Raw genomic sequence first — 9,168 nt, 5'->3', positions numbered from 1 at the left:
GTGTGAAGAACTGATTGTGGTTATCACGGTTTAAGCAGATTGATTTTGGTGTTTGTATTTCTCTACATGCTGACTTCGCACGGCCTTATTTATTCTTTGTATCTTGGAAAACTTCTGCTTCCCAAAGGGCTGTGCCTGAAACCATTCTCCTGAGGGATGCTGTTGGAGGTTGATCATAAGAAGCCTGTGAGGTCATAGGCACAGTCTGGGCTTCAGGCCTTCCTTCTCATATGCCTGCTTTTTACTGGAAACAGGAAGTGTGTTTTCCTCTGTTTACTACCCAATTAAAAGTTGCAGTGTGTGCGGGCCAAGTGAGTGGCACTCTCCATTCAGCCTCAGCTGAACCAAAGAAACCAGGCAGCTGCCTGCAAGGGAAATCAGGCTGGAAAACCCAAAGGCCCTAGGTACCAACACTTCATTTTGACTTTTTGACTTTATATATGACATTTGCTAACAGAAGCATCTTCTAGATTTCTAGGGAAGAATGAAGAATGTAGTCTCTTAGAATACTGTTGTTTTATGAAATCTCAGCTTCAAGTGTGTCCAGTCTTTCCTTCTTTATTTTCTTTTTTCTTTCTGGAAATAGAAAAACATAAACAAGGAGCTAAGTTATTATTAAGGTAATAATTCAAATATTGAAAGGTATAGCTGAGAAAAAAAACGAAAAGATTACATCAAGTATTTTTACATACAACTGTGCCCAGACTTGTATGGGAATTCAAAACCAAGGAAACCATGAGATATGACCTAGAAGACCCACAGTGAATTGAGGGAATGATGCCTGCGTGCATTTGCAGGTATACACACTCTCTCTCTCACACAAACACAATTAATAAGGCAGTGACTAAAAACAACACATGAATAATAATTGCAAGATGGTGAGATTAAAAGCTTACACAGAAATGCACAAGTACAAAGCGCCTTCCAAGAGTGGGATTCGTCAGGAGACGCCCTCTGAAGTAGTGGGATTTGAGCAGAGCCTATTAAGTACAATATTTTATGTTGCCTTTATTCAACAAACATTGATTTAAGTACCTTTGTGGGCTGGGTCCTGGCTGAGCCGCAGCCTGAGGTGTCAGGATGAACAAAACAAGACCACATTCTTGCCTTTATTCTTGTAAAAATATTTCTCTTTATTTTTTTTCTCTTCTGCACTTGTGTACAGTATGTGCATATGTGTGTGGGTTCGTGTGTGTGTGTGTGTGTGTTGCACGTGGGTATGTATGAAGGCATATGCATGCACAAATGTGCATATGAATGTGGATGCCTGAAGTTGGTATCAGGTGTCTTCTTCTGTTGTGTTCCATTTTCTTTATTGAAAATAGGTCTCTGGCCGAACATGGTGCCAGCCATTTTAGGGAGTCTGGCTAGTCAGTTTGCCCCCAGGGGTTTCTGAGCTCTCCCTCCCAAGCGCTGGGATTACAGGAGTTTCCTTGTCTGTTCAGCTTTAACAGGGATGCTGAAAGTCCTACCTCTAGTCCCCACCCTTGTGACGCAAGTGCTTTATTACCGAGCTATCTCTCCGATTCAGTTTCTTTTGATGTCAGAATATACTGTTCTCTGAAAGCACACTGGAAATTTGTGATCCAGTATTTCTGGATTCAGCTACCACAAGAGCAAAGGCAGTAAGGAAGAGCACTGGCTAATGCAAAGAGGACACTCACAAACACTTCTTGATGTTGCTGGCAACAGGATCTTGCATAGCCCAGGCTGACCTCTAACTCAGTGTGTAGCTGAGAACAGCTATGAACTTCTGATCCTCCTGCCTCCGCCTGCCACATGCTGGAACGACAGATGTGTACAGCCGAGCCAGGCAGACACAAGTTTCAAACCCAAAGGAGCAGCCCCAAGACCTCAGCACAAATGAGCTTTTAGCAGCTAGTAGTTCATCCTATTCTGATTCAAACATAAATCTAGGCTTATAGGTTAACATTTTACATACAAAAGACTTTCTGGAGTAACTAATACAGTTGTCAATATTCACTTGAAATTTTCATGGATTTCTTTCTCTCTCTTTCTCTCTTTCTCTCTCTCTCTCTTTCTCTCTTTCTCTCTTCCTTCCTTCCTTCCTTCCTTCCTTCCTTCCTTCCTTCCTTCCTTCCTTCCTTCCTTCCTTCCTTCCTTCCTTCCTTCCTTCCTTCCTTCCTTCCTCCTCTGATGGCTGTTTCCACTTTCTAATTGCCACATTTTTAAAACAAAAGGTGACTGACATCACCTGTGACCCAGCCCCCCTCCCCAGTGTCTGTTTGTAGCCACTGCCACCCCCAATCACCAACCACCCTCTGTCTCTATTTTCTGATTCTTCTTCTCCAGTTACACCCTAGTTGTGGCACCCTAACCTTTCTGGCCTTTTACAGTTGCATCTACATGCTACTGTCACTTAAAGGTCTTTGTGTAGTTCTGCAGTGACATCTGCCATGAATTTTCAAACCTTACCATCAAGGTCCTCCCTAAGACGCTTCTCCCTCTTTCTCCTGTCTTTAGAAGTACTCCTCTTCAATATCTTGGCTTCCTGGCCCATCAGAGGCGTGCGACCACACTTCTCTGGTTTTCTTCCTGCTTCCCAGCACTCATTCCGTTTCCTTTGTAGATTCTCTTCGGCATCTCCGTCCCTCCCTATGTGGGTTGGCCAGAATTCTGTCCTGTCTTCTCTCTTGCTATTCCATATGGTCCCTTCATGGTAAACCCTTCCAAACATATATTTCCTCAGCTTGATGTGTCCAAAATTGTATACATCATTCCTCAGTGTCATTTACTTCTTCCTTGGTCCCCCATGCCCCTCTGTGCGTGGATGGAACATACCCACCCTGCATCCAATGCAGGAATATAGTGGCTGCTTGTGCCTTCCCTCACCTCCCACTCTTACTCAGTCCTGGAACTCAGACCCTCTAATGTCTCTGCTGTGAACGTACATTTGTCAGTTCTTACTGTCTCATGTCAAACCATCATCCATTCTAAGACACCATCTTGGCCAATATCCATAATAACCGTGTTTGCTGGGAGTTAAAAATCAATGCTTAGTTACAGATGAATGGCACTTGTTGATACCAAGATTTGAAACCAGACATTTCAGCTCCAGGAACCTGCTCCATACCCCAATTCTGGATATTAGAGCCAGAGCCTTGCACATGTTAGGAGAAGGCTGTACACTGAGCTGCATCTTCAGGTTTCGTTGAACTTTTTATTATTATAGGATACTGTGCTGGATGGTTTAATGCTAACTTGACACAAGCTAAAGCAATCTGAGAGGAGGGAACCTCAATTAAGAAAATACTTCCTAAAGATAAGGCTAGAAGTGAGCCTGTAGGTCATTTCTTAGTGAGTGATGGAGGAGAGCCCAGACCATTGTGGGTGGTGCCATCCCTGGGCTGGAGGTCCTGGGTTCTATAAGAAAGCAGGCTGAGCAAGCCATGGGGAGCAAGTCAGTAAGCAGCACCTTCCATGGCCTCTGCTTCAGCTCCTATCTCCAAGATTCTTCCCTATTTCAGTTCCTGCCCTGCTTGAGTTCCTGTCCTGACTTCCTTTGATAATTAACTGTGATGTGGAAGCTTAAGCCAAACAAACCCTTTCCTTCCAAAGTTACTTTGGTCATGGTTTTTCATCACAGCAATAGAAATCTTGACTAAGGCAGCTAAGGTCTAACTAAGTTGTCCGGACTTGCCTTGAAGCTGGAATCTCCCTGCCTCAGCCTCCCAAGTGGTAGGCTTACAGGCCTGCCCCCACACGCCCCAGCTTAGGATCCTCACTCTTAAGTACACATTCTATTGCTTTTGAGCTTTGGAAGAAGAAAGTGGGCAACTCTCGAGTATATTCTCTTCCTTTACTAGTCAAGAGTACCGTCCAGAACTGTCACGCCACAGAGGTGGCCTGTGGTCCTTCTGGAAATACTGACTCTCTAGGTGACCCAGGTCTACTCATCAGAATTTGCTTTTCTTGTGAGTCCAGGGAATCCTTGTGCTTGAGAGGCCTGCTCTTGTCCAGCTGCTGAAAGGCGGTGTAAGTGTGTATAATCAAAGTGTTTGCCTTCATACGCCCATTCTTCCATTGAATAGCTTTATCTGTGGTTCACAGTGAGACTTTTTGTGGAAGGCAGAAGCACTTCTAACCAATAGCAACCTATCATTCCAACCCAGATCAAGAAAGCTTTAGGAACACATGAGAACCAGGGAGCTGGGAGGGAGAGGTCACAGCTGTGTGACCTGAAGAATATCTGCTCCTTCTAGGGTGCCTGGCCACGTGCAACTCTGTCTTCCTAACAGAACAATACAAATATAAATACACTTTTAAAAGGGATGGGTAGCCTAGAGGGAGACCACAGTCCTTCTGTTTTATGACACCGTCTGGCAACTGAGACATATTCATTTATAGTCATACAAAGCAGAGGTGGAATATAACTAAGGCTTGGGTGCATGGTGCATTGGCAATAGACATAGACACAAACCCCAAGAATCCCCAGGTCTTATGGCCTGCCTCTGGCAATGGGACCACACACAGGAAATCATCTTTTGTGTTGATTATTGAGTTTCCTTTTACAAAGATTGTGTCCTGGGAACCCTTGTCTCCAGCTCTGAGGCCATGCATGTGGAGGGAAATTGTGAATGCTACCTCATCTGTATGTGCAGGGGGAAAAGATTTGCTTTCTGCATTTTCACTGACATCTACAATCTATAAGACTCTTCTTTGAAGCCTCAGAATTATATCCAAAGACCACTATTGTCTTACAGCTTGTATAAGAAAATCCTTCTCTTGGCTTTACAATTAACACTGAAATGCTAAGTGGTAATATTGATGAGTTTGAGAGAGAGAGAGAGAGCCAGAAGTCTAGAGAAAAATGTGAATGAATCTCTCTCTCTCTCTCTCTTTCTCTCTCTCTCTCTCTCCCTCCCTCCCCCCCTCTCAAGGCAGGCTTAGTAAAATCTCTACCACTAGATCCAATCCCATTAAAATGAGTTGTAAAAAAGTGAAGTTTTCATGCTGTTAAGCTGCTTCCGTGTGGCAGCAGCATCCCTGCATGCAGCATGTATGTGTGGGACTCTTGCATTCCGAATCGAATCTGTGCAAAGATGGTCCTCAGATCTGCCGTCTTCTCTTAGGGGTCTTCCAAGAGAAACACCCGCCAACTCAATCCCTCCCTGACCAAGAGACACTGGAGCCCTCAGCTACATCAGGAGGAGAAACTGAATTGAGCACAGTTTCATAAATATCTGTGACTTGTAGAATTCCATGCTGCAGAAAACCATCGGCAGAAACAGGAGGCTGACCTCGCTGGCCAGAACAAAGGTAGGATTTACTTATTTGATGGCTGTGAATTTTTTCTTTCTCATAAGAGAGGAATTTAATGAACCTCGATTCTTAAGGAAGTCAGAAGCAGATAACTGAAAGTGGGGTTGGCTCTTCCTTATCTCCCTTGCTCACCTCGGCCACACACCAGGTCTCAGCCCGAACCTCCAAACCCTCATCTGCCCACTGAAGTGCAGACATCTTTCAACTTTGACCCAAATGGTGATTGAACTTTCATCCCAAGGAAGCAGTTTTGAACATTAAGCCACTTCGAGACTTGAAAAGAGCCTGGATGTGTGAGCTCTTCTTAAGCAAGAATCCCAATACCGTGGTCTCTGGCTAGCCAATAGAATAAACACTGCATGTCCCAATCCTAGAGGTGACCTGTGGGGTGTAGCTAGTCACCATCAGGAGATGTTTCTGCCTGACCCATTTTAATAGATAAATAAGATGCCAGAGAAAAAGATAAAGAGTCAGTTCCTTTAACTTTTCCAGACATTTTATATGGAAGAAAATATGTATATAGCTTAAGAAAGCAGAAGTGAAAAGGGAAAAAATATAAGCATTTTTAGGGTAAAACATGCTCATATGTTGGGTTTCACTTATAGACAGCCAAAAATTCATACCATCTGTTGTTTAGATGACTTTGCAGGTAAAGTTACTTGCCACAAAGCCTAAAGACACGAGTTCCATCCTCAGACCTACACAGTGGAAAGAAAGAATTGACTACCTGAAGTTGTGCTTTGACCTACACAAGCACACCACCAAATGCATACATGAACCCCACAGAAATAAAAGTAAGAAAAAAAATCATAATAACTCATAATGTCTTTAGGAAACACAGCATCACAAACAATAGCTGTTTGAATGGACAACCCTCTCTCTATTCCTGACTAAATTTATGGAGGATTTGCCTTTAGCCACAAGCAGACCCAGATGAGGATATGCCTCAAAGAGACCATCTGAGGGGCAGAGTAAGTCTGAGAGGATTAACAGCAGAATAAAACCCAGATTAAATCAAATAACCAAAGAGAAATTAGTAGCGCTAGAAAGGTTTTAATGTCTGTCCCACGGAAACGCCTACCTCAGTGCACTGGCAGAGGAGGGGGCACATGGCAGCTGTCAATCAAAGTCCTAGGCTAACTTTGATTTCTATTTGGAACGTTTATGGCTCGCTCTTTTAAGAAAGTAATTTATACTAGCTTTATTTTCCCTGTCAGTTAGCGTAATGGAGGCTGCCAAAACACTGTCACTTCTTATAACTGATTGCTGCCCCCTCCTTCCCAGGGCTGTCATAAGTGTCTCCAGTGTATTTGTCTTTGGAATGTTGCTCCTTTATTGCCTTTTGTGGGTCGTGTCTTACTCTGGCATTTTTACTGCAGTAGACACATTGCTATATTACAACAGGCCAAAGGTCGTTCACACAGCCATCAATTCGAAGAATGATTTTTTTTTTTTGGTTAATAAAACTAACTTACTGAGGGCTGCTTGCTGTGAGGAGAGTTTATATTTGCCAGATCATAGTTTTCTAGAAAATGATGAAATGTCAACCATCAAATTATAATGACTTGTCAAAAATCAAATTCCCTGGGGCTGGAGAGATGGCTCAGCAGTTATGAGCCTATACTGCTACTCCAGAGGATTCAAGTTTGGTTCCCCGCTTCCACATCAGGTGGCTCACCGCTGCCTGCAGTGTCAATTCCAGGGGACCTTCCTCAGGCCTCTGAAGGCATCTGCACTCCCATGTACAATCCTCCTCCCCCCAACAGACACACGACACATACTTAAAAATAAAGCTGTAGAAACAAACAGTCAAACCCCACTGAGCCATCCCTTTGAATCACGTGGATCTTAAGGATGAGAAGAAAGTCCTGTCGTGCAGTGAGGTGTCAACAAGCTGAAGCAAAGTCTCGTTTGCAAGCATCTGTGGCAAGTGTTACCTTTCCTGTGGCCCCACAAAGCCTCACAGAGGTGAGTGTTCAGGTTAAGGTCTCGGGTTAAAAGGTGGGGAAGACAAACCTGGCAGCCATCTGCCGCGTTCTCTGACAAGTTAATTCCGTTCTTTCAGCTGGGGCTTTTTAAACGCAAAGTGGGCAGGACAACAGTGCCTACCTCCTCAGTTTACGTGGAGGAAGAACAGGCACACCCAGTGGCTGGCTTTCTAAACGTGTGTTAGCCAGTGAAGGCACTTTATCGCATTAACAAATAGCCCTATTCCTGTGGGTTTGGGACAACCCAACCACTCTTGCGGAGGCATTTGCCCACTGTCGTGAGTGGCAGTCAGGTCTAGGTAGTCACCAGGGTGATAGAGCAACTGCCTTCTTGGACCTTGCAGGTCACATGCAGAGGGGGAGAGTGCTCTAACTTGGTGGCAACTCAGAAGTGACCAATAGGACTTGTCAGCAAACTCATATGACCCCACTTACCTACCAAAGGCGATGGAGGCGAATGCTGGAAATATCTGGCAGTCACCATCAATCATGGTACCCACAAAACATTTTGTATACTTACCTGTGGTTATACAAGGGCATATGGAGGGGCAGAGAAAGGAGAGAGGAAAGGGAAGGAGGAGGGGGACCAAGGAGAGAATTAATCTCTCTCTTTCTGTAGATAGGTTAGAAAGACTTGCTTCAAGTTGGCCTCCGGTAAAGCAGAACCATCGTTTCCATGGCAACCACAAACTTTTCATGGGGACTTCATCCCACCTGATGCCCAGGTGATTTAAGCAAAGGAGGGGACAGGGAGGGACCTTCCACTGCTCCTCTCAATCCGTTTCCAGGGGACCCTTTTTCCCTCAACAAGTCGATGTCGTCCTCATGAAATAATTGGCAAGAGAGAGAAGAATCTGCATGGGTGACAGGACCCATCAGCTAAACACCACCTGGGGAGTAGCTTTTGGGTAATTAGGGCACTCTGTTGCAGTCAGGGCTGGGGCAGTCACACTGGATGCGACACTAGTCTGGTCATTTTAACTCTCAGATACTTATGTGTAGAGATAAGCCTAAGCTTGGTGTGGGTTTGAGTCACACATAACAGATTACATTATAGCTCTGGCTCTGGAAGGGCATTGCTAAGCCTCTGTCTGGCACAGGCGGGCTCAGTGATGATCCCAGCTCATTATTTCATGCCACCGGTCCATCGGGGCTCACAGATTCCTCCCTCTCCCCCCACCCCTGTAGAAAATGTAACATTCCGTTCAGCTCTGTTAATAAAGTAAAGCTTAGAAATGGAATTTCCCAGGTGAACTCTGTCCCGGTCATGGGGTGAGCTACACAGTGCAGGAAGAATACCAAGGGCACCAGGGCACCTGCTACACCAGCAGACCCAGAAGCTCTGAGCTCTGCAAGCATCCCTGGACTCAGGGCTGTGGGTCAAAGTTGCATTCCTGACCCAGCTGGTGGGTTGGAACCAGCTAGGGGCAGCTCCAGCTGATTGGCAATGGCGCCAACTAACAACCTAGTCCTGCTGTGGTCTGAACCAGTGAGATTCTCCCAGCACAACCGTGTCCCCAGTGGGATCACAGGGCCTCCTGAAATTACCCATTGAGCCTTGGGCTAGTAGGAGTTAGCAAGACCCAGGTTCTGCTCCTGCTCACTGGCCACAGTCCTCCCACATACTCTTTCTGGCCCCATCTTGTTTCTTTTCTTTTTTTCTTTTTCTTTTTTTTTTTTTTTTTTTTTTTCAGTGATTTCTTCTTCTTTTTTTTTTTCACTGTTTTTTTTTTATTACATATTTTCCTCAATTACATTTCCAATGCTATCCCAAAAGTCCCCCATACCGCCCCCCACTTCCCTACCCTCCCATTCCCATTCTTTTGGCCCTGGCATTCCCCTATATTGGGGCATATAAAGTTTGCAAGTCCAATGGGCCTCTCTTTCCAGTGATGGC

General features: G+C 44.9%; 1 long non-coding RNA gene across 1 annotated transcript; it reads right to left on the bottom strand.

Annotated features, from left to right (window-relative positions):
• Positions 1-385: 385 nt before the first annotated feature.
• Positions 386-7,905, bottom strand: LOC110308862. The gene is made up of 4 exons (XR_002379619.1): positions 7,707-7,905; positions 5,907-5,981; positions 897-980; positions 386-576 (listed from the first exon to the last, which is right to left on the bottom strand). It is a non-coding gene; the product is annotated as an uncharacterized LOC110308862 (long non-coding RNA).
• Positions 7,906-9,168: the final 1,263 nt, after the last annotated feature.

This window comes from Mus caroli, chromosome 14 (genome assembly GCF_900094665.2).
Source record: "Mus caroli chromosome 14, CAROLI_EIJ_v1.1, whole genome shotgun sequence".
NCBI classification, from domain to species: domain Eukaryota; kingdom Metazoa; phylum Chordata; class Mammalia; order Rodentia; family Muridae; genus Mus; species Mus caroli.
Note: the sequence above shows the minus strand (reverse complement) of the source record. Positions and strands in the feature narration are given on the sequence as shown.